Here is a 26,265-nt window from a genome sequence, read left to right as displayed (position 1 = left end):
GTATTGGAGCCTCAGCTTCACGATCTGTCCTTCCAGGGAGCACTCAGGGCTGATTTCCTTAAGAATGGATAGGTTTGATCTTCTTGCAGTCCATGGGACTCTCAAGAGTCTCCTCCAGCACCACAATTCAAAAGCATCAATTCTTCGGCGATCAGCCTTCTTTATGGTCCAGCTCTCACTTCCATACATCACTACTGGGGAAACCATAGCTTTAACTATACGGACCTTTGTCGGCAAGGTGATGTCTCTGCTTTTTAAGATGCTGTCTAGGTTTGTCATTGCTTTTCTCCCAAGAAGCAGGCGTCTTTTAATTTCGTGACTGCTGTCACCATCTGCAGTGATCAAGGAGCCCAAGAAGGTGAAATCTCTCACTGCCTCCATTTCTTCCCCTTCTATTTGCCAGGAGGTGATGGGACCAGTGGCCATGATCTTGGTTTTTTTGATGTTGAGCTTCAGATCATACTTTACTCTCTCCTCTTTCACCCTCATTAAAAGGTTCTTTAATTCCTCCTCGCTTTCTGCCATCAAGGTTGGATTATGGAGAAAGCTAGAGAGTTCCAGAAAAACGTCTACTTCTGCTTCATTGACTATGCAAAAGCCTTTGACTGTGTCGACCACAGCAAACTATGGCAAGTTCTTAAAGAAATGGGAGTGCCTGATGCCCAGGATGTCGATATTTATTCTTGTCATCTCATTTTTGACCACATCCAGCTTACCTCCATTCATGGTTCTTACATTCCAGGTTCCTATGCAATATTTTTCTTTACAGCATCGGACTTTCCTTTCGCTTCCAGGCATATCCGCAACTGAACGTCCTTTCGGCTTTGGCCCAGCCACTTCATCAGCTCTGAATCTACTTGTACTTGTCCTCAGCTCTTCCTCAGTAGCATGTTGGACGCCTTCCGACCTGAGGGGCTCATCTTCCAGCGTCATAACTTTTATATGCCTATTGTCTTTGTCCATGGAGTTTTCTTGGCAGGGATACTGGAGTGGCTTGCCAGTTCCTTCTCCAGGTGGATCACGTTTAGTCAAAACTCTCCACTATGACCTGTCCATCTTGGGTGGCCCTGCATGGCATAGCTCATAGCTTCTCTGAGTTATTCAAGCCCCTTCGCCACGACAATGCATTGATCCATGAAGGGGATTATTATTATAATGCTGGGCTCGATAGGCCGATAGTCTGATTCAGCAGAGATCTTCTACTGTTCTTACATTCTTATGCCTAAAAGTGTGACCTGAAAGGACCTATCTCGCCTAGCATGCTGTTCTCACAGTGGCCGATCAGATGCCTGTGAAAAAACAGCAAGCAGGATCCAAGCATTCTCCCCTCCTAGAGCTTCCAGCTGTGGTACGCAGAACCTCCGAGAAGCTCTTTGAAACAATTGACAAAGTAGAAATTATTTTTTTTACAGAAAAAGTGGTGATTTATGCTGGTGTCACTTCAAAAGTGCTCACAGTCGTCAGCTGATCTAGAAGGTGGCAGCAAGATTAGTAACGGGATCTGCCTCCAGGGAGCATGTTAAACACTCATGTTTATAGAGCTCTGCTGACCTCCAGGTATTTTCTCAACCCAATTCAAAGTGTCAGATTCGATCTTTAAAATCCTGAACAATTTTCCTACAGGACAACTGAAAGAGTACCTCATATGTTCCCCCAACACATGATTTAATGTCTTCAGAAGAGGTTTGGTTCTTTATTCTGAGGTGAGACAGACAGCAATAAGAGCAAGGCTGTCTCCGTGGTGGTGCTTCTTTGTGGAATTTTCTGTCTAGGGAACCCTGTCTAACTAGACTGATAGTGACTTAAGAAATACAATGATTTCTTTTTTCAAAAGAATATGACATATGTAGCAGGTGACTTTAGCTCCTCTTCTGTTAATATATTAGGCTGTTCTTCATGGTCTTGATAATTCATTTTTAATCATTTTAGGCTGTAACCCTAAATTCATTTACACTACCAGGGATTAAGCTCCATTGAATACAATGAGACATAATTTCAAAACTTCATTGTAAATGTTTCATCCAGTGGCCCCAAGCCACCCTCCCAGGGAGCACAACATGTCTTGCTTATTCTCTCTGACTCATTGCAATTGTGAAATGCTTACAAAGGGATAGATAATGACTTAAGTAAGTAAATAAATCTTACCACCAAGTCCAAGTGGTGCTGGCAAGTGGCCCTGCATAGAGTCCAACTGTACTGGGCATTCTCAAACTATGTTCCCCTTACCACTGAAAAACATTTTCATAAAAATGAAAAAGGACAACTGAAATGGCATATGTGAAATTCATTTTTCCTGTGGGCTGAAGTAAATGTAAACTGCAAATGTGTACCTTATAAAAGAATCTGATGTGTCTCAGGTAAAGTAAAATCATGCAAGAACCACTCATATTTTACACTGAAGTACAAACTAACTTATCATCCGGAGCCAAGGATCAAATGAATTTCTTTTGAGACATTAAAAAGAAGAAGTCCCTTTTCCCTTCACCTACCTTACCATTTAAGTACCCGGATTCAATGAAGCTGATCATATCAAATAACACCTGAGGTTGTTCTTTAATCCGCTAAATTGTATGACAATATTCAAAGGCTGTAACCAGATTTAGAGCTTATAGGAGGTGTTAGTCCCATAATTATTATGCTTGACATGAACAATAGGACAGAACCATTTTAATGATTTTAGGGATTACATCTTCTTTTTAACAAATTAATCCTAGGTGTGAAAGTCACACAACCTGAACTAGAATATAGTGAAAGGGGTCCTCTTTCTGGGTGTCTATATTCTGCAGATAATATATGCATGCCACATTCCTTGTTTCCCATTTCTGTTATTGCTATAGGAAGTATCCTGGCTGGTTGATTGGGAGCATTTGGCTCATCCAAGAGACTGGAAAAATAATACAGTTGTGTGAAAGGGGTATGCATTCCTTCATCCTGCTAAGTGTCTGACACTGCAACATATAGGGGGAAAACCTAATACCTATTTTTTCCTTCTAGCCCAGTATAATCTATTCTGGTTCATAGGCAAAGGTTTTTCACATCATTTTCTACCTGACGGTTATTAAAGGGAGATGTTAGGGATTGAACCTGGGACCTTGTGCATGTCACTCAGGAGCTCTCCCAGTGAGCTATGGTCCTTTCCCAAGCCAAACGACCATAGCTGCCAAGTTCTCCCTTTTTTTAAGGGAAATTCCCTTATGCTGAATAGGCTTCCTCATGAGAAAAGGGAAAACTTGGCAGCTATGCAAATGATTTTCCATTTAAAGTGGCCTATATCTCCCTGGCAAGATATCACAATTCTCTTTGTTAGCATGCCATGACAACTGCAGATCATGAGATGCATCAGGACAGAGAATCTATCTCTCATCAAGGCATAGCCCAAGGTAAGGTTGGAGTCCAAAATCTTGGCCAGCAGTGGCAGGGCTCGGTGGAGTGGCATCGCTACTACCACATCCATAACCCTGCCTCTTGCACAAGCCAGGCTGGCAGGTGGGAGCAGGGGGAAATGCCTCTTTGCTGTACCAACTTCAAGGATGCTGCACTGAAGGTTCCTGGGCTCCTGGGTGAAGTATGGTATGCAAATTTAGTAAATGAATACAGTGGTACGTTGGTTCTCCAACTTAATCTGTTCCAGAGGTCCATTCCAAAATCAAAGCGTTCAAAAGCTAAGGCATGCTTTCCCATAGAAAGTTATTTGTTGTCGTTTAGTCGTTTAGTCGTGTCTGACTCTTCGTAGAAAGTAATACAAAATGGATTAATCCATTCCAGACGTTTTTTAAAAAAAACACACACACACACCCTAAAACAGCACTTTAACGTGAATTTTACTATCTAACGAGACCATTGATACATAAAATGAAAGCAATAAACAATGTACTGCAGTCACACAATCAATCAATCAATCAGTAACACTCAAAACGGAAGTGTGGCACTCAAAACGGAGCATGTTAGGCTTCTGAAAGAAGTTCGCAAACCGGAACACTTCCAGGTTTGCAGTGTTTGGGTTCCAAGTTGTTTAAGTACCAAGGTGTCTGAGAACCAAGGTACCACTGTACATAAATTTTCAGACAGTGCTATTGGAGGGGAGGCGTCTATTTTGCTCAATATTCTCAGTGAGAGAAAATTCCCTGTGATTTCTTGTATGCAACCCAACCCATCAACAATGGCAGTGGCTATGACCTATTGTTTCCCACAGGTTTGTTTGTTTGTTTTGGTACTACTACTGTCAGGCATTTTGCTTGCAAACATAGCAAGAAACTACAGCACTGTCCAATACTAGGCATGGCAGGTAACTAGTCCCACCCCACAGCAATTGGTTTCCAGAGTTACTCAAGTGCCTAATTTTAGTTGCCTCTTTCACTTTCCTTCCAAACAGTGATGACTCTTTGGTGCAAGCCGAGCAATAACAGGCTTCCTCCTTTTAGTAATTTGTTTTATTTGTTAAATATTTGCCACAACATGCCTGGCTGTCTTGCTGCCATAAATGATTTCAGTATTCATTTAGCTCAATTTGTCTATCTCCGTCTCCCTTTCCTGTTTTTGTTTTGTTTTGTTTTTTGATTTTCTACTGGCTAGACTGATTTTTCACCGTCTTCCAGCGGATCATTGGGAGTGTCTCAGACTTGTGTTTGAATTGCTCTCACACCTGATCACTCAAAGTTCTCTTCCATGTCGGAACAGAGGTGGTTACGGACCCGGAATAATAAAATGGAATTTGTCAGCTTAAATAAAAGATGCCATTCTCCATTTTTCACATTAGTGGGCCTCCCCATCTTCCCTGAGGAAGTATTTGTTCGGTATAAGAATCTCTGTGGAGAATGAGCGAAGGAATAAACAAGAGCACAATCCCATCAGATAGTTTTAATGGCATGATGGAGCCCACGTATGCATGCTTATATTACTGCTGAGTTTAAAGATTTTAAGTGATTCCCCCCCCCATCTTCAGAGTAAGGGCTGGTGGGGGGGGGGCAGGTTGCACACAAATGTCCCATTCAATACTTTTTTCCTGTTGCTGATACTGCCATCTAGTTTGATATTCAGGCAGTAGGAGTCCCACTCCCAAGTAAGGCTGCAAACCATTTTTTAAAACTTCTGAATCATCAGTAATAATAGGAAGAAATGTGATGGTGCAGTGTAGCCATCACAATTTTAGTTAAGCGAAATTTTAACAGGTAGGAGAGGATATATCAATTGCCATTTATCCCTCTAGGACAGGCATCCCCAAACTTTGGCCCTCCAGATGTTTTGGACTACAATTCCCATCATCCCTGACCACTGGTCCTGTTAGCTAGGGATCATGGGAGTTGTAGGCCAAAACATCTGGAGGGCTGCAGTTTGGGGATGCCTGCTCTAGGAGCTTATGTGTGGGGGCTGAAGAGAGTTTCAAATTCCACCCTTGACAACAAAATTAAATTCATAGGAATTATGCTGTAAAACCTTGTTATGAACAAGTCCAATAAAGGCTGAATGACTGAATGAGCAAGTCCAGCTATGAAGTATGCTGGCTCTCCCTTTCTTACCCTGCTTAACAAAGAATCAGGCAACAACTTGGGAAATAAGTTTACAATTAATATTTACTAACTTTATAACATGCATTGGATCACAGCAAAAGTAGCAGTAAAAACTATGCAGGCAAAAAACTTAAGTTTACAGTATAACCAGCTTCACGCCTCTGCATGAGCTGGAGCAAGCAGAGGCATGTCTGCATCCTACGCTGGTCAAAGGAAGATGCTCCTTCCTCTCCTGGAGAGGAGGGGAAATGACATCATACAGACCCCTCTCAACCAATTGTATTTCTATGGTCTGAGAAACTGCTTATCATCAATGCAACTCTGGGACTTCCCATACTAACAATAATATGCATTTGTTAGGTTTGGCTCCTAGTCTCCCACAAAATTAGAGTAAGACGATGCTGCCTTTCCACATTTTTATAAATGATTTATTATTATTATTATTATTATTATTATTATTATTATTATTACTGAAATCAGAGGCACTGGGGACCCTAGTTACAGTTGTTGCCATCCCCAGTGCCAATGACCCAAAGGGCCAAACTGCACAGGATGTCCTGTTTCGGCCCTGCTTTGACTTGGAACCTGGAGTTTCTTTGCTCTCCTCTTTGTAGGAGGAGCAAGAATACCTCCTCCCAGCAGACCCTGGCCCCACTAGCCATCTCAAGGAGCCTTTGGAGGAAGACAGTTGAGCCACCTGCATTTTCTGGGTTCCTGACCAGCTCTCAGATTCCTACTCACTTCCATCACCACATGTGCCACAGGAAGAGAGGAGTTGGCAGGCCAGGTGGAAGCAAATAAACAAATGCACATTTCAGTATGTCTGAACTCCCTATCCCACCTTTGCCAGGCCTGTCTCTGCCTGTCTTTCTCTGCTGGTGTCCCTTGCCATTGTCACTTCTGGTAACTTCTCCTCCCTAGCCCTTCTTCCTCCTGATCCAAGTATGAGGGTTGAATAAATGGAAACAATGCTAAGAATGAACAGATCAGTCAATGTCCATTCTGTGTCAGTCTCTTATGCCTTCAGTCGTAGCTTTATTCCACTCCCCTTTTAGAGATTAGAAATACATGAACATTTTGCATTTAAACCGTATGCATTTTACACACATTTCATATGCACTCTTTCCCTAAGACATTGTCTTCTTTTCCTTGCCTTTTCTCATAAAATACGTTTTTGTACACATTTTCCATGTGAAATATGCATTTTGTGTATGTAAGCCTAGATCTAAAACCAAAGCTGTGTTACATTTTTTTAGGAGTAAGTAAGCTGACAGATGGCTGTTCTGCATATATGTCCAGGATCTGTAAATTAGGTCAGTTTTCTTTAAAATGTGGCCTGAACAAATTTCTCCTCCATCCCTAAACAGTCAGTGAACCAGAGAATGTTTTCCCCCCTGTTAAGTCTAATGACATGTCCATTCGGTCCTACTTCCAATTTGCTCCCATCCTAACAGTATAGCCTGAAAAACACTTTGTAAAAGATCTTGCCTCATTCGTGTAAGACAATTTGTTAGCATTCTCAGGGCTGTTTCTTAGCTTTCCCAGCTATAAATTTTGCTCAGAGTGATGCTCCTGCCTCTTGTCATCTTCCCTAGTATTCTTATTAAAACATGATATATTTCTTTATTCATTCACTCAGGACACAGCTAGTTTCTTATCATGTAACATAATTCCCATTGATCCATCTTTCCCCCCATCTCAGGGATGTTGGTGAATTTATCATCCATTTGCCTGGACTGGAACCCTGCATTTGCCACTCTCAGAGAGATGAACTTAGCTGACTTTCTCCCTTTTTTGCTTGAAAAAGCTGGAGTTTATCCTGCCTTTCATCTTTCCTTCTTTCAGTTTAGCCCATACTGGTTCTTCTCCTTGACTTCTTTTATCGTCTGGAATCAAGCTTTACCAGACATTGACGGGAGATGTATTGCAGCAATATAGTTTGTGGCATGTCTTTCGAAAAGCAGTATAAACCACAGTCTTTAAAATATGTGCAACATCTATACTGAAACTGTACACAAGTTGTTAAGGCTATCAGCTAAGGATTTGTTACATAATCACCGGTGCTATTACTGCTGCTACTAGAATCCTTGCTCTCTGTGTAGTACAACCAAGGAGCACTATCTAATGTCGCTAAATTGGTGCCCACAAAGCAAAACACTGGAAGGAAGGCAAATCCCTTTGGGCTGTTCCCATCAAAATCAACAGGCCAAGTTTGCTGACAATACAAAATTGTTCAGGGCCATTAAAACAAAAAGGGATTGCGAAGAACTCCCAAAGGACCTTTCTAAACTGAGTGTAAGGGTGGAACAATGTAAACCAGTGCAAAGTGATGCAGGTTGAGGCAAATAATATAAAATAAGGCAGTATGCTTTTGAATACCAGTTGCTGGAAAACAAAGAAAGAGAGAGTGCTCTTGTGCTAAAGTCTTGCTTGCAGCTTTCCTACAGGTATCTGGTTGGCCACTGCGAGAGCAGAATGATGGACTAGGTGGGCCATTGCCCTGATGCAGCAGGCTCATATTATGCTCTTATTTAGCACAAAACCTTTTAATATGTGCTAGACACCTCTCTAATGTGTACTAGCTCCCAATCAATCAATCAACAAAACATTCTAGTGCCCCCCCAGTACATTTGCCACCACTTTTTGCACTAGTTGTAAACCCCAGATAGTCTTCAAGGGCTGCCTCATATAGAGCACATTAAAATAGTTCAGCCTGGTATTTATCAGAGCATGGGTGGCACTGACCAGATTCCCTCTGTCAAGCAAAGGTGTGCCAGCCTGGGTAGAAATTATGATGTTTCTCAATTTTAGTAAGGTTGCAAGGGGAGTAAGGATGACCTTTCCTTGAATGTATTAACACTATTTCCCACAAGCATAAGGTAGGTTTTACTCTTCATAGCTGCAAATAGTCCCCCCCCCCCACTGAAGGAAAAGCAGATCCGAAAGTTACCATCAACTTGGTCCACAGTTCAAATAATTTTGTTTTGATGTCTCTCAGGAGGATAGGATGGGGTGTACATCCTCTCCATCTTTCAGCTGACTGGCCTGTGTTTGTAAGCAGGCAATTTCCCAGGTTGGTGAGAGGTCAGGCTGCATCTTAGAAAGTGAGGTGCATTATGTTTCCATTTGGGGTGCCTGTTTGCTCACATCTCCTTATGAGCTAACACAAGGAGGTTGCTTTATCGCTCAGGTTGTTCAACCGCTGTGCATTTCTGTTAGGGAATCATTCTGCAAAGAAACAACTAAAAGGTTTCTAGAAGGTTCCAGAGGTGTCCCCCCCCCCCTTTAAATTTGGGAGTGGCACTCTGGCCTTTATTAGTGTCAGCTGGAAGTACTAATAAAAAGACACCTGAGTGCTGCCTGTGAAGGACTGTTGCTGTGATTTACAACGTGCTGGAGATAAGACTTTTGTTGGATAGCGTGCTGTTTATGTTAACAGTTGAAATATTTCTTTTGCAATCTTAATGCTTGTTCCCGGTCTGGGAATAAAATCTTTTGACTGAGACTTCACAGTTTAAAATAACTTGGTCATTGTTCACCACGTGTGTGTGTGTGTGTGTGTGAGAGAGAGAGAGAGAGAGAGAGAGAGAAGCTATGTTAAAATAGTTTAAAAGAGGTTTTACCTAACCACCAGTATCTGGCGCAGCGAAAGTGTGTGGAAGGTAACCTCTAATAGTTTCTTTAGAAGTATTTGCGTATTGCTTTAAAAGGTGAAACTACTGTCTTTTCAAGGCTCATGATGGACCATAGAAGTTACATATAAATCAATATAGCAGCTATATTATGTTCTACAGCCAAATATTTGTGGGATGTAAAGGTGCAGTCAAGTGCAACATTCCGACAGAGAACCAACGGCCTCAATGTTCTAACCAGTTGCTGTGACAACCAGTTTGTCGGTTGCTGGTAGGTTTTTTGAAAGATAACTGCTCAGTTGCAGTCACCTCAGGACCAACTTTCCTCTGGTATAGTTTATTTGCTTGTTATGTAACCTAAGCCTTCCTTCAGGTACAGTTCTGTGAACCTGAATGAATCTGAGAGTAAAATAGATTCATATTAACATGAATCAGATTCATGTGTGTATTCTTTTAGAGGGATTCAAAGAGATTTTTAACCAGAAAGGCATCTTTATTAGTAGAACTCAAGACGAGTCAGCAACAAGCTGATAGCTGCATAAACTTATAAGGGGATTGTTTAACTCTGCTAAAGTAAACCTTCCCACAATATTCTCTGGGTTTTAAGCCTCCAAAATACAATTAGGGAACAGCACCTCTGGACCTATTCAGGAGTCTTTCAGAACTACTAGCAAATCACAGCATTATTGCTGTGCTGAAACTTGCCCTCCAGTTTCTCAAAACTTTTCATCTTTTAGAAAAGAGGTGCACAAACCCAATATTTTTATTAAAGCTTTTCATTACAGTAAAGAATGGGATTGAAGGACACAAGGAAATTAATTTCATCAAGACATATGCAACATACATAATGATGTATCGTCAAATAATATAAAGGGGGGGGGGGATAAATAATACCAAAGAAACATTGCATCCAGTTGTAAACACAGTTATGCCAAGAGAAAGTATAATAAGAGAACCAGCTTCCACAAAAATATACATCATGGTGGATGAATAAAATATATCACAAGTAAAGGTACATTATCCAATTAAATAAGACAAAGTAGTGCTAGGATTATATTTAGCCTAGAATATCCTTCCTTAAAGACAATGATGGGGTGGGGTGGAGTGGGGTCCAGTCACACTCTATGCTTCCTCAAAAGATTCCATCAACGGTGTCTCCGATAAATTTTACACATCACTTGGGAAAACAGGCGAACTAATATCAGTGTACTGGAAGAAGCAAAGATCACCAGTGTTGAAGCAATGAATCTTCAACATCAACTTCATTGGACTGGTCATGTTGTGCGGATGCCTGATGACCGTCTTCCAAAGCAACTACTCTATTCCAAACTTAAAAATGGAAAGTGTAATGATGCTGGTGGTCAACAAAAGACTTTTAAAGACTGTCTCAAGGCAAATCTAAAAAAAAAAGTTTAGTATAAACACTAACAATTGGGAAACACTGGCCTGCGAGCGCTCCAGTTGAAGAACAGCCTTTACCAAAGGTGTCAAGGGCTTTGAAGAAACTCAATCTCAGAATGCAAGGGAGAAACGTGCTAAGAGGATGGCACGCTTGGCAAATCCACACCGTGATCAATTCCCACCTGGGAACCAATGTCCCCACTGTGGAAGGATATGTGGGTCTAGAATTGGCCTCCACAGTCACTTACAGACTCATTGTTAAAACCGTGTTTATGGAAGACAATCTTACTCAGCTATGAGTGATCGCCAAAGAAGAAGAAGAAAACAAAACTTTTTGTGAAAAACATTTACTGTAATTTTCTCTGTATAGTTCTGTTGCCCTTCTGAATGACAAGCATCAAAGGCTCACAGGCTTTGCTCTGTAAAAACTTACACATCAGGGTGCACTATGGAGACAGCAGTCTGGAAAAACAAGAGTATTATAGCCAGACAAAACATTTGAGCTCAGGGCTTGCTCAGGCCTTTGAAATTGTATCCTAGTTGGACAGTGGCAATCTTTTCTGTGCTCTTTGCAGAGGAATTTTGTTGTTGGCATCTGTCTGTCTCAAAAGGCAATGGAGTGTGCCTCTGGGAGTGAAGTCCAACCACTGTGTCAGCAGCACCAAAGCGACCTCCCTGGGGCACAAGCCTGGGCAGAGACAAAGTAGGTGTTGAACCTACCTCATTCTCTCTGTCATCCAATTAAAAGCAAGCATAACAATAATGGCAGGTAAAGCAACAATTAAAATGATCAGGGCAGGAGGTTCTAGTCAACAAATCAGGGGAATGCTTATTCAAACAGATGTGCCTCTAAGAGCCCGTGGAATGCCAATACAGATAGAACTTCTTGCATTACAGCAGGGAGAACATTCCACTACAGTGGTACTAACAGTAAAAGATGGTGCCTCTGTGTTACTAGTAAATGAGTTTAGGATTTCAACCTTAAACCTGTACTTACAGTAAGTATGTTGAAATAAATCTGGTTTAATGGATCATCATAGTACTCTAAATATTTCTGATCCCATAGTAGATCCAGCAATGGGTCATTTACTTGCTTGCTTTATGCAGTGTGTGTGTGTGTGTGTGTGTGTGTGTGTGTGTGTGTTTAAAAGCTGCAATGAGCCAGAAGTTCTTGGTGTCAGGTGTTTCCCACCCCATGCTTTCCCACTTGCTTTTATAAATGTTTTCTAGTTGTAATGCTGAGATAGAGACCACTGTCCATTTTCTTATAAAGTATATACACTGTACACCCACCCACATATGTTTATTACATATTAGCTATGTTTTGCATATAACCACACACACTGTTCTGGTGGCCAAGGAATAAACTATCCCTTTGTTTAGGCTGACAACAGGAAGATCATATTGTTAGATGATATAAAATTTAAATGAAATAGCAGTTGGCTGAGCCAAATTTTCATATAAATTAATATTGTTATTGTATTTTAATAAAGCCACAGTGCTTTTGGAATTATGTCGACATCAATCACTTAGCACAATTATTGACTCATGCATCATCTGGCTCCTTCTGTTGACGAAGTTGTTGTAAATTTCATGAACACAATATATCAAAGAGCTGTAAAATTTCACTGTGAACTCTTGCTAAAGTTTCCTCGGCTGTATTGTTGGAAGAACCCCCCATAGTCAATGACATTGTAATATGCCACTGTGTAATTAAAATGTTGACATATGCAAAGATTTGTAAAGAAGATAAGAGTGTGTGCGTGCACACAGAGAAGTTTAAAGGAGAGAAGCAGATGGCTTTCTATCGGAATATATATGGAAGGTGCCAAAAGATAACAGGCAGATGGTTTACGCATGAAGGACAGACAGGGAGAACTATGATCTGCTAAAGGAAAATGCGAACAATTCCCCTTAAAGTCAACGCAACTCTGGTATTAGAATGGTAATTTTGACAATAATTTTTGTGACTGGGTCTTTATAATCAGTGCAAATATGATGCCTAGAAATCATATACAGACAGGAAGTTTCAAGTTGTTGTGGTCATCCATGTACAGGGGTAGTCAAAAAGATTCCCTCCTGATGTTTGGGAATACAGTTCCCATCAATCTTAGCCAGAAGCATGGCCTGGGGTCAGGGATGATGGGAGTTGTGGTACACAGTATCTGAAGGGCACCATGATGGATGCCTATGGTATATTAGATTTGATATCCCGCTTTATCACTACCCAATGGAGTCTCAAAGCGGCTAATATTCTCCTTTCCCTCCCCCACAACAAACACTCTGTGAGGTGTGTGGGGCTGAGAGACTTCAGAGAAGCGTGACTAGCCCAAGGTCACCCAGCAGCTGCATGTGGAGGAGCAGGGAAGCGAACCCAGTTCCCCAGATTACGAGTCTACCGCTCTTAACCACTACACCACACTGGCTCTCTATTATAGCAGTTATACTGGCAGTGACATTTCCGTCCTACCAAAAATGTAAGAGAAAGTTGATTAAGAATTAATTAGTTAATCCTCATATGGGGAAGCGAGACTTTTAGCTCTTTAATTCCAAACTCCTGATAAAACCACTGCAGCATTATGAGCCTTGAATGGAGTTACAGATATGCTCTTGTACGTGGCCCACAGCGAAGCCATATGAACCTGACGAATGTGAAGTAAAATTACATATTCTGTGCTTCTATTATGCCTTTCTTCTCCATGGTGATCTCCTGATATCACTTTCTCCGTTCCTGCTTTCGATTTTATTATTTCTCCTCTTGCCAAGGCATCTGACAGCCACGCTGATTAGGACTACCCATTAGAGTCATTTTCTGGAAATGTACCTCCAAGCTGTAGCTACAACAGAGTTGGGCTTTGAAGTCTTCCTACTGAGATGCTGCTTCAATGAGTCATGAGTTTTCATAACTCCAGCTCCACAGGCATAGTCTTGTGTGTGAGAAATGCTTTGAGTTTCTTCACAGTGGTTTGAGAAAATATATTTCAGGCACATTAGGACAGTATAGTTCTGGCCAGACCCTCATAGTCCAGGGATCATTCCATTAAGGTAACTCTGACTCTCCCACTTATGCTCCAAACATCAACCTTCTTCCTTAAAACTCGGTATCACACACAGCTTGCTTAAAACTCAGTTTTACAGTTTCACAGAGTTCTATGCAGTCCAAAGAAGTTCAACGGGTTCATGAACCTGAGATCACCCCAGTTTGGATCAGATTCACCTGGAGAAATCTGAGCCTGTCAAAAGTAGAGGGTTGTCTGGTGGCAAAAAGTGAGGACAGGGCCAGCTCTAAGGCAAGGCTGGGTGTGCAGGGCACCGGGCCGTCAGGGGGCGCCGCGCGGCTGCGCCCGCTGCAGCAGCACTGCGCCCGCCAGACAGCTGCGGTGGGAAACGAGGCGGGGGGCACCGGAGCGATCTTCACGCCAGGGCGCCTGATATGCTTAAGACGGCCCTGAGTGAGGGGATGAGATGTGCAGGCAGATTGTGTGTCCTCCTTGCCCCCTCCTACCTGCATATTTACTGAGGGTTTAGTTATGGTCAGGTGGGGAAAGAGGCACATTCATTCTCTTCATTTGGCCCCTAAAACCAGTCAGGGGGCCAAATCCAGATCAAGTTTCCTCCAAATAATCTACTCCAAACTGCCAGACTGGGCCTTGAATCGGATTGTGTGGGTCTGTGCACAGCCCTATTCTCAGCTCTGCTGAGATCACCTGGTGTGATACTAACCAGGGTGAAACTTGCACAAGCAGAACAATTTCTGCCTGCACAACTGAACTTCTTTCTTCCCCCCTTCTCACGCTCTCTGAACCCTCCAGAACAGATTTTGGGGGGAGGTGCAGGGAATGCATGGGGCAGGAGAGGGAAGGGGCACTCTGTTGCATAAGCAGAAGAGACTTAGTTGCTGCCTTGAGCTCCTTTGGAAAGGAAGGACAGGATACAAATTTAATAAATAAGTCAGTAATACATACCTGTATTTGCCCTGCAATAATTACCTGTATTAATAGTAGGAAAAGGAAGGAGGAAGAGAGATATCTTCAAGGGCTTCTAGCAGAACATTCTTTTATTGGTACACCCAGTTATTCATTTCCCTCATTAAAGATGCTGATATCCATTTGGCCTGTTATGAATGCCAAGGGGCACATGTTCGAGCATATCACGTAGAGTGGGGTGGAGTGATTTAAGTCGCCTAAATTTCTGCTTCTTCTGTTGTTATATTTACTTACAATATTATATTTTGTTTGCACACTGCTTTGAGCCAGAAAAGCTTTTCAGCTTGGAGCAGAGGAGGAAGAAGGTGCCTCCTGGCCTCACTTCTTCCCTAAGTATAACTGTGATAGCAGTGGGCAAAATAGTTGTCTTTCTTGACTTCCCTGTTTTATAGTCTGTCTCTGAAACTGACAGAGCTCTACTAATACTTTAATTCCTATTTTGAATCATGTTTGATTTTCTGGATGCCATATTTGTTTAAAACAATGCTCTTCTTATTTTCTTCACCATCTGTGTGGCTTCTCCTTGTCTGAATGTAAATGAGATATTCAAATACCATCCAGATGTCTGGATCCATATCGGTATTAACATATTATGCAAATTCTTTATGGACAATATGAGGTGTTGGGTTGTTGTTTTCTCCCGTAGCAAAAGAGTAAATCAGATGCTGACAAGAAAGAAAAACAGAACGTGCACAGAAATAGCCACATCATCATCATCATCATAAAAAGAGTGTCTGCAGTTGTTTATCTTGAGGGGTTATGGAATCTCCCTGTGAAGAAGTTTTCAGAAGAAGTTGTCTATGGATGGATGAATCCATCCATTCCCAGTCCACATCAATTGTTCATGCCTTCATTCATAAGTCCATCCCATCCCATATTTGCATTGATCTATTACTTCTTTTAAAATGAAGAAAACCTCAACAAATATCCTTGTAATATCCACAAAAATAAGCATTAATAGATATTTTATCTCAGTGTATGCATTTCTAACCATAGTTTCCCCTTATTTATTTATTTTTACACATTTTGGTAATTATGAGCAATATTTCAAAATACAGAGACTTGCAAAAATTGAAGGATATTTACGTTGTGATCCATGCATTAGTCCAGCAGGCACAAGTTCACTCAGAAATGTAGACCGAATAAAATTATTTTCCATCACTAGATCAGGCAGCTGAAAAGCATGCTATAGTTATGTGACATTCTCATGTGGTGAAAGGCACTGGACTAGATTTTCCACAGTGCAAATTACAAATGTCTGATCCACATGTTTGTAATAAGAGGAGCTTCAGAGAATTTTTTTTTTTAAAAAAGGCTTAAGTTCCTTCAATTAGGACCCTTCAGTTTCTTAATAAGATCACTGGCCTAACTACTTAAAATTTACCCATCTTTGGGTAATGGAATTAGATCAAAGCAGAGACCCACATCTTGCAACTCATTTCCCATAAAATATACTGATGGCTACCAGCTTGGATAGCCCTTCAGTATATTTTGAATATACTCTTGATAAAAGAACAAACAAATTTATGGAAAATAATGCTACTAGTTATGGAGGCTATGTACTACCTCCAGTACAGGAAGTAGTATGTTTCTGAATACCAGTTGTTGAGGAAAACAAATGGGGAAAGTGTTGTTGCACTCATGTGCTGCTTGTGGGCTTCCCATTGGCATCCAGTTGGCCACTGTGGCATGCTGGTCTAGATGGGTCTTTGGTCTAGGCCAATAGTTCTGTTCTTATGTTCTACGTCTCCCTCTGCCTGTGAGGAACGAACAAATATTTCCCCTTGAAACTCTTAATAAAAGGATTGCTTAGATCTTCCCACCCCCCTTCTGAAGGATCTAGCTTCCTGATAAATGAATCAATGTGGGCGTTTTGTTTAAAAGCACATTGCTCATAGAACCTTTTTCTGCCCGAGTCACTTACAGGCGAATCAATATTTGGTGTGCGGTAAGCAGCACTTTTATGATAGCTTGAGTGACACTCTTCAGAGATAAGTGAAAATGAGCAGCTATTGCTTCCAAACATTCTTTTTGACAGACTGACTCTGGCACTACCCACATGACCTCTTCCAACTTTGACGAGAAAACAAACATTTATTACGGAGCCACATCAGCAGCTTTTGAGCAAACTCACAATTTCTTTTCCATTTGTAATATAATGCCTTTAAATTAAGTAATACAGAAGGTCACTTTGAGGACTTGCACAATTGGCTAGTGGCAGTCCACGCTCTCCCAAACAAAAAGTAAGGATATGTTCTAGATGGGAGAACATATACTGTATTGTTTTATGAGTTCTCTTTCATGACTCATAAACTCAACTGTTTATTTCCATGCCCAGGAACAGTGAACCTGCTGCACTGGTGTAGTACATGTGCAATGAAGAAATCACAAGACAACATTCTTGGCTCAAAATAGGCCACAACTTTATTGGTTGCAGATATGAGTGAGTTTTGGCCCAGGCATTGGGTGATTTCTGAATCGGTCAGTCAGCCTATCCACAGGCGGGCATATTTAAACTCTCTCAACCAGTGGCAGAGGTAAATGTCTCTCACCAGCTTTTGGGAATTCTGAAAAAGAGCATAACACCAGCAGAGAGCCATGTGGCACCGCAACTGCTGCCCACAGTCAGGTGAGCAGAATTTTTGAGCAAAGGTGATTACAACACCTTGTGATTTTTCAGTGTACTTTAGTTTTAACTGGTTGATGATGCTACTCCTTTCCTTTAAATATAGAGTTGAGCTGAAATTTCTCAATGTTCTTCTGAGGGAATCTCTAAGATTTTTCTTTTCCTGTCTTTGAAGAAAAAGCCACTTTACCAACTATTCTCCAAAAATTCTCCTTCAACTTTTTTATTGCAGCCACACAACAGTGCTCCTGATACACAAAAAGGCCTCACTAGGTCTGGAAGGTTGTGGAGGATGCCAAATGGTACCCAGGTGCTAATACAGTTGCTGCAGTGTCGAAAACCTTAGGAGGGAAGAAACTGTGCTAGTTCAGGTGCTAATGGTAAGCCCCACCCTGAGAAACTGCTAAAGGACATTGAAATGGTCTTACCCCTTAAGTTCTCTGCCTACAAATAGAGTGGAGAATGTTTAGAACAGGGGTTTCCAAACCACGGCCCGGGGGCCGGATGCGGCCCAATTGGCCTGCCAATCCGGCCCGCGGCGACCCCCGCCGCCCGCCGCCCGCTCTTACGGCGCGCAGCGCGGCAGCGCTCTTCCGGGTCGGGAAAAAAGCGGCGAAAATCCTTTGTGTGCATGCATATGGGCCTCTCCCGACCCAGAAGAGGTTATTTCTGGTTCACTTCCGGGTTGGGGGAGGCCCATACGCATGCGCACAACGGATTTTCAGCGCTTTTTCCACCCTGGAAGCACGCCGCCGCGCCAGTAAGCGCCCGTGCACATGCACACGGGCGCACACTCCCCCGCCGGCCGGCCCGCACAGGCACACGCTCCCCCGTCCTCCGGCCCGCTGCGCGATCGGCGCTGTGGGAACCGGCCCAAACGCCGGTAAGTCTGGGGACCCCTGGTTTAGAAGCTATCTGTGCACAGCTCTAATTTAGATAGTATTATCCAACTAAATCATTTTATGCATAAAATAACTTCTGTGGGCACAACAGACCTTCCCCTCCCTCTTCTCCCCCTGACCCCCCACACCACCCCCAAATCTGTTGTGGAGGCTTGGAAGAGCAGATCTGATGAGGCTAGGAGAAGGGTAAGAAGTTCCACTGGACTCATGGAAGTCATTCCTTGCACACTGTTATTAGCCGGATTCAACACTTACAGATCTAAATGTATTGAACTAACAGCAAATATTTTGCCCACTATCACCCAATGATTTTCCTTGTCCTCTAGTTAAGAGGGACAGAAATTGTGCAGGGACATTTTCTAGCTGCACTTATGTCCAAATTGCCAGGAGGAACAATAGAATAGTAAAAAGGCATTTTAAAGCAAAACAAAAACAGAAAAACCTTCCATGGTGGTATAAAAACTTTGAGTTGATGCATCTAAAGTTAATTTAATTTGGGCCATATGGTACATTAACTAGAATGAGGCCTCGGTGCACAAAGGCATTTCTAAACCAGTAGTCGTCTACTCACAGTTGACAGGAAAACAAATTTCAAGAAAAGGACAGCACTACTGGGAATGGAGGGGGAGGAGAGTGTGTGGAGTTTTTAGTGGAGGTTAGTAAAGGTTCCGCGTACAGAATTCAACATGATGGAGAAGTTGCTGCAAACAGGAAAGGGAACCAGAGTGTGCTTGCAAAGGCATGAAAAGAGATTTAAGCTGAGCACAATCAGTTTAATCAATGGGGAAAGAGTTCATAGGGTTTGCCCTGGGTACATTGCAAAGCACAGTGGGACCATTTACAAGTAAATCTACAAAGTAAATGGGCCAGCAAAGTTTGTTTCTAAATTAGCATGAAATGTCTGCAGTGGAACCTGAAATAGAATAACTGTTAACTGCAGTTTCCTTTTCAGACACAGAACTTGATGCCAGTTTGAGCAAACATGGAGCAACTGTTGCTTCTTTAGGTTTCCTGGCAAAAGCGGATGATTAGAAAAGCAGAAAAAGCACTGCATTTATTTTACCAGCAGTGGTTTATTTCTCCAGGCCTTGTTCACAATGAAGGAACATGCCAAAGGCTTCATAAATAAAGCAGTGGGAGTGAAGAGCCAGCTCTCACAAATGCCCCCTCCCCATCCAACAGGACATTGTTATTGCAGAGGAATGGCCCCATATCTTGCTGTGGAATAGTAGTCACACTGAGATTCGGGAAATGTGTAAAATTCACTAGTTAAATGATTTCTAGAATGAAGGATTAGCATTTCAAAACAGTAAACAAGACATCTTGACTGTTGATTTACCGGGCAGACCATGTTAAAAGGTAAACTCTACCAACTTCAAATAATGCCACCCCATACAGTACTGTGGCATCATAAGATCAGAGTTCATATTTAACATTGCTATAGGAGTTAATCACATTTGTCTGCATTCAACCACGAGGCCAGGCATGGAAACCCCAAGCTCACTTGATCTGCCCTACTTGATAGATCTAGTTCAAGTGACAATCATCTGAACTATTATAAATGCTTGCATATAACGTGATGCAAGTTCCCAGATGCCTGGATTGAACTTGGGACCTTCTGCATGCAAAGCAGATGCTCGACCACTGACCCATGGCCTCTTCCCCCTAAGCTGTGGCCTAAGCTTTAACACTTCAACACAGCTGATCAGATATTCTATAAGGAACTGACTTGTAATTGCAGGTGTCTTTCCTGTTATAGGTCATATTTTCAGCCAAGCAAGGATACACTGCACCCACATCAGATTTCTGGGGATGCAGAATCAGTGGCGGAGGTTCATGCTCTGGCACCGGGGGTGGGGCTGGCGCCCGTTCTGGGGGCGCGCCTCCCGGAGGGGCATGGTGCACATTCCGGAGGGGTGGAGCGCACGTTCCAGGGCCGTGGCGCACCTCCCGGGGGCACGCCGCGCCTCCCGGAGGGGCGTGACACACGTTTTGGCGGTGGGACGGGCGCCCGCGATGGCACCCCTTGGAGCCACGCCGCTCGGGGCGGCCCGCCCCCACCACCCCTACCTTCCTACGCCCCTGTGCAGAATATGCTACTATGTAACATTTCTGAGCCCCAAACCAAACCTTTCTTTTTCCAACTGCAGGCTGTCCTTTGCAAAGAGATATGTGGATGAGTCAAAGAGGCATGGCCACGCTCCCCTTGCACGTACTCCTACATGCATTTACCCCATATATAGGAGGTTGTGCATGCTGCTGAGTCCAGCTAGCTCGGTCAGTCCACAGTGACTGATGGCAGCTCTCCATGGTTTCAGGCAGGAGTCTTTCCTAGCCCTGGCTGGAGATGCTGGAGAATTGAACCTGGGACCTTTTCTTCACAAAGCACATACTCTGCAACCGCACCACAGGCCTAGAGGGAAACTTCTAAAGAGGGATTATATTAAGTCGTTGAACTCAATATTCAATGCTTCATTTTTTCACACCAGGGAAACCTAGCTTTAGTAGACAGAAGCGGGGCACTTTCTGCATGATGTAGCTGAAATTAGAGATGGAGGGAAAAAATAAAATTGGCCTGCATTTAAAGGCAAACCTTTAAATACACAAAACAATACACAATCTTAGAGTTGCCACAAAACCAGGACACCCCAAATGTTGTTGAGGTTTTTAAAGACATGCCCCCAAGTTGTTGTTCTGCTTTTTTTTTTTTTTAAACTAAAACACACACACAAAACCCCTGAGATTTTTCAATTGACTTGCTTAAGATCCAGGACAAAGCACCATGCTTTGGAAATTCCCCCCGGATGTCAATTCCGGCTTTGGAATCCCGATAATGTCCAGGAAAATACGGATGTATGGCAGCCCTACACAATCTGAACACAAAGCCATTCTTCAAACTTTGCATTGCTCATCTCTTTGTGAACCCTAATGCTCACAATTACTTTTAACATGAGAGAATCGCTTTGAAGTCACTTTCTCATTCATCTATATCAAAGCATAGTAAAATTTTCTGTTAACCTAATCATTTTCCCACCAAAAGAGATCAGATATTTGCCACATACCCCAAACTTTTTCATCTCTGTATAATGGGGGAGGGGGGAATGATTTCAATGAGAATGGAGTGGGGGAAATCAGAAGCAGTCGGGGTGGGGAATGAACTCCTCATAGTACAGATGGAAGACAAACAACTCTGTTCTTGTAAGACCCATATTTTTGAAGGTCCATTTTTGGAGAATATTCTGAATTGCTTCTTGGGGGTTCCATTACAACTGATATGCTCCCCTGCAGTTTATCAGCTGGTTGCCTTGCTTTGTAGATTAGTTTTGTCTTGTGACTTTGACTTGGGCAGTGTGTGTGTGTGTGTGTGTGTGTGTGTGTGTGTGGCTTAGGAGGGTTCTCTGATTTCTTATCGCTTAGATGTGTTTATATATCTTGTGTTTTATTATTCTAATTGATATTAGCAACTGAGGTCAAACCTTTTAATGCCTGTCTTTAGCAAATGCAGGGAAGCAGTGAAAAATCCTCCAGCTGTTCAGGAATAAAAATTAACTACAAGGACTAACGTTTGTTTCATTAATATGCTTGCTTGGTAGACTCAGGGCTGTCAGATAATAATATAGCAAAGATAGCCTTAAACATTTGTATCTTTCATACACGCTATCGGATTTGTCATGTACAACAAACAAAGAATCATGTTCTTATCTCGAACTGGGAATCATCAATCATAAATCACTGTCCAAATATAATGCTATCTCTCTCATACACAGCTGAACTTGATATTACTTTTCTCTCCCCCCCCCCTCCCCACGCAAGAAGGTGGCCTGTTGTTTTTTACCACCCTGGTCAGTTAGGGAGAGTTTCCTTTATGAATTTATGTCCTCTTCGCCAGGTCTTGTCCAGATGGAGAGAGTTCAGGTCTAGCTATCACAAAACATGTTATCTAATCCAAAATGGTTGACATGACAGTGATTGTTCATTTGTGTATGAAGCAGTATCCACAGTTTATTTATCAATGTACTGTAACAGGTCCTGAGGTTAAAATGCTGAATGTGTTTTTTCATTGGCAAGAGAGCTTTGGAAGAGATATTCTTTATTCTCATGTAGCAGAGTTAGTACAGTGATTGTTCCAAGGACATTAAAACTTGGTTGGATGCCCCCGCCCCAAAAGCCTAGAGTGAAACCTAGCTTTGCAAACAAGCGGAGATTTTACGGTTTCAGGAGTTACAGCAAACAAGTCTCCAAAAAGAAGAAGAGGAAAATGTTCCAAATGACTATAAAAAGAAAAGCATTTGGTTTCCTTACAAAAGAACCATGCAGTCTTTGTGTCAGCTAAGAGGCAAGCAGTAAAAAAACTCCCTTTAGATAAATGTTATTCGCATGGTTTCACTTCAGATGGGGGGGGGGTGTTCCACATGGCTCTTTTCTTCAAAGAAATAGCAGAGAGAGAGAGGAGGAGGAGGGAAGCGAAGGCTGCTGGGAGCCTGCTAATCTCCACCCACTGGCAACTTGAGATACGGGCTCAGGTTAACCCTTTCATGCATGCAAGTGCGAGTCAGTAACTGTACTTTACAACATTTTTTACCATCAGTAATATACACTGTGGTCTTACAAAGCTCACTAGTCCCCATGGAAAGTAGTTATTGTACTGGTGCAGAGTGACATTGTGCAGAGTCACTCTGTATACCCCTCTCCCCAAGCTCCATACCAAATGCTGATTATCAGAAAACATATGGTTATTTCATATTAAGAACATAAGAATGTAAGAAGAGCATGCTGGCCAAAGGTCCATCTAGCCCAACATCCTGCTCTCACATTGGCTGACTAGAAGCCTGTGGGAAAGCAGCAAGCAGGACAAGAATACGCTTCCCTTCTCTAGTTTCCAGCAACTGGCATCCAGAAGCATTGGTGTCTCCAAATGTGGAGGCTGAGCATAGCCATCAGGGCTAATGTTTTGGGGACACTCCTTGATAGCTGTAAGTATTACTACTATTACTACTACTACCATTACTCCTGCTACTACTAATGCAAATAATAATAATAATAATAATAATAATCTTTTATTTGTATCCCTCAGGGCGGCTAACATTAAATAGCAAACATTCACTGCAACGCTGTATAAGTTTGGTTCTGTCAGTTCTTCTGCAGCTGTTTCAGGCATGTGTGAGTGTGTGGTAAGTGAATCCTAGCAATGATAGTAAATTCATATCTGAAAAGGGGTGTGAGAGATGGCAAAGGTACCAAACCACATTAGGCAATCCTTTTGTTGTTGTTGAGAAAATGATGCCCTTTTGACAGTAAAGTGAATAGAAAGCACTATTTAACATTATTAAGATTAGTGAAATGCAGGTCACTTAGGCTGAAGTGCCATTTCTGGCATTTGATTGATTGAATTTATATCCTTTTCTTCCTCCTCAAGGAGCCCAGAGTGGAAAACAGGTAATGTAATTTTAAAACCAAAAAGAAAGCAAATTCTAAAACTGTTCAGAACATTCTAAAACCAGTACACACACACACACACACACACACACACACACGTTATAGTGTAAAACATTCTAAAAGCAATGAAACAAACTTGCATCCAATGATCTCGAGCTTGTCAGGTACAATCTTCTTCAATATTGTATTACCCATGTGGGAACTGTCCTTGGGGGACTGCTGTGTTTTTCACTAAGTCTCTGTTTTTCTAAAGGAAACTACAGCATCAATAGGACAGACCAGAAGTGTTTTCTGTCCAGAAAACTGATTAAACAGTGGCCAATCACAATTTCCGAGTGCATGGGTTGAATACAACAAAGTTGCTGCATGAGCTGAACAGATTCTGTTTGCACATCCCTGGCTCTTCTTTGTCTTTGTGTCCCCTAAACCCCCCCCCCAATACACTCTTGATGATTGGGGGGGGATACACAAAGCAGATTTCAGAGGATGCAGGTTGGAGGAGGGGGAGGGAATATTTTGTGACTTTCACCTGCAGAATGACTTCATTGAATGCAATCCCATTTCTGTAACTAATATGACATTAAAAGGGGGGGTATAAAAAGCTTATTTACCATGAATACTTGTTCTACCTAGAGGAAACATGGGCCAGCTTAACTTAACAGCAAAGCAATCATTAATGCTGTCTTGTAAGTCCTCCACACACCACTTTAAATAAGCTAGTTTATCATTATTCGGCCTCTTCAAGGGAAGTATTAAGGGCTCTAGAGATGTGTCCAAAGTACTTTGCTTGTTATACATGCTTTTTTCCCAGGGCATTGGAAAGCAGTTTCGTAATATTGGCACAAAATCATCACTCATCTCATGCTTCAGGAACCAAAGTAGATGCTCAGGGAGCATTCTTTTAAATTTGAGCTTTATGAAGTTATGGACTAAAGTTAGGCATATTGTTCTGTAAATATCCCTTCTGGCTGTATTCCCTGCACATGTTGTTGGACTACAACTCTCACCTTCCCTGACAATTGGGCATGCCGGTCCAAAACATCTGAAGGGACCCATATTGAGAAAGGCTGCTCTAGAAGAATATATGACCCACATTTTCAAGTGAGCAGAACTTTGACATCTGGAGGCACACAAGCCAGTTCTGTACTTTAACTGAAATTTGCATTCAGTAAGTCAGGCTTTTTTTTAAATTTCTTGTCAATAATTATAAGGGTTTCCTTTTAACAGGAAGATGAGGGCCGAGTCCTGGTATCAGTGCAAGCATCCTGGCTGAGACCTGGGATAAAAAACCTCTTCCAGTTCCATTAAGCATTTAAGGTGTGGGCATGTTGCCACCAAAAGACAAAATTCAGTTGCTTCATAGATGGATGCGTAAATAAAAGGCAAGGTGATCCCTTTCAACACTTCACATAAGTTAGCCTCCATGCATTTTAAAACTTCATGCCTGCAGTGATTTCCTTCCACTGTGTTAAGCAAGTATGCAGTGCAAGGACCAGAATGCTGATCTTTGTAAGATGGGTGGATGAAGGTCTATACTGATCTTTCATGAGCTGAGCCAATTTTGTGGCTATTGTTTGCCTTGCAGAAGTTGAATACATAGAGCAGTTATGTTCAAGTGGGGAAAAAAAGCTAATCTGGCTCAATTCCATCCTTGATGGGTGGCATTGGTTGGCAGTTAAAGTTCAGCCATCTGTAGGTGGCAGCAGCTGGCCAGGTGGTGCACTGAAATTTAAAAGATGAGAGAAAGCTACCAATGGGTGGTGACTTAGGAGGTTGGGGCACATGGTCTCCTTCTGGCAAAAGATGCAAGGGAATGGGGGAAGAAGTGAGAGGCTGTAATCAGCACCTTGGAAAAGGCAACCACTTACTGCCTTTTATCTCCCACTTCACCTGCTATCACTGGATTCAGGACTGGCTTTCATAAGCGAGGATTGAAGAAAGCACATGGCTGCAATCAAGAGTGTGAGCCTGACCATGCCTGCTCAAAGGTAATCCCTATGGAATTCAGTGGAGCTTACTCCCAGTTAAGTGAGGTTAAAGCTTTCATCAGGTCCCTTAACTTCATGCATTTTCATGTTGTTGTTGTTGTTGTTGTTGTTGTTGTTGTTGTTAATACTCCTTCTTTTCCCCTGACAGGGACTCAAGGCAGCTTACAAATAAAAATAAATAAAAATAATACACACACACACACACACACACACACACACACACTGTCAGGATGCTGTCAGCGGCCCCTGACTGGTTGCTCAGAAAAGTATAAAGACAAGGGAAAGTTTCCTACAGTCCTTTTTTAAATTTCAAACTTTACAGAGAGAAGCTATAGAACCCAGCCTCTTGGATAATGGCATTGTCCCAGGTGAATCTCCACCCCACCTCCTTCTCTCCCACTTCCTCATTCCTCATCTGTCTTCGAGCTCTTTGGTCTCCTATTTTTAAGGCTTGCCGGGTTCTGGGAGATGGTGGGTCTGGAATGCTTTCTAGTAAAGTGTCAGGCAGCTGCTGCTCCAGCTCTGCCTGCTCCCCCCATTATTTCCCAACTTTCCCCCTCATCTGTCTCTGAGCTGTGACCTCCCACAAAACATTTTTGTTATTCTAAACTGTCTTCCTCTTCCCTATTTTTTAATACACACATTAAAAAAATATTAAAACCATACAAATAACTACAATAAAAATAGCATGTACCAGCCATTTCATTAAAAGCAGTCAATTCCTGTTGGAACAAGAAAGTCTTCATCTGCTGGCTGAAGGACAACAAGGAGGAAGCCAGTCTAACTT

The sequence above is a fragment of the Zootoca vivipara genome, chromosome 2 (genome assembly GCF_963506605.1).
Source record: "Zootoca vivipara chromosome 2, rZooViv1.1, whole genome shotgun sequence".
NCBI lineage: Eukaryota > Metazoa > Chordata > Lepidosauria > Squamata > Lacertidae > Zootoca > Zootoca vivipara.
Note: the sequence above shows the minus strand (reverse complement) of the source record.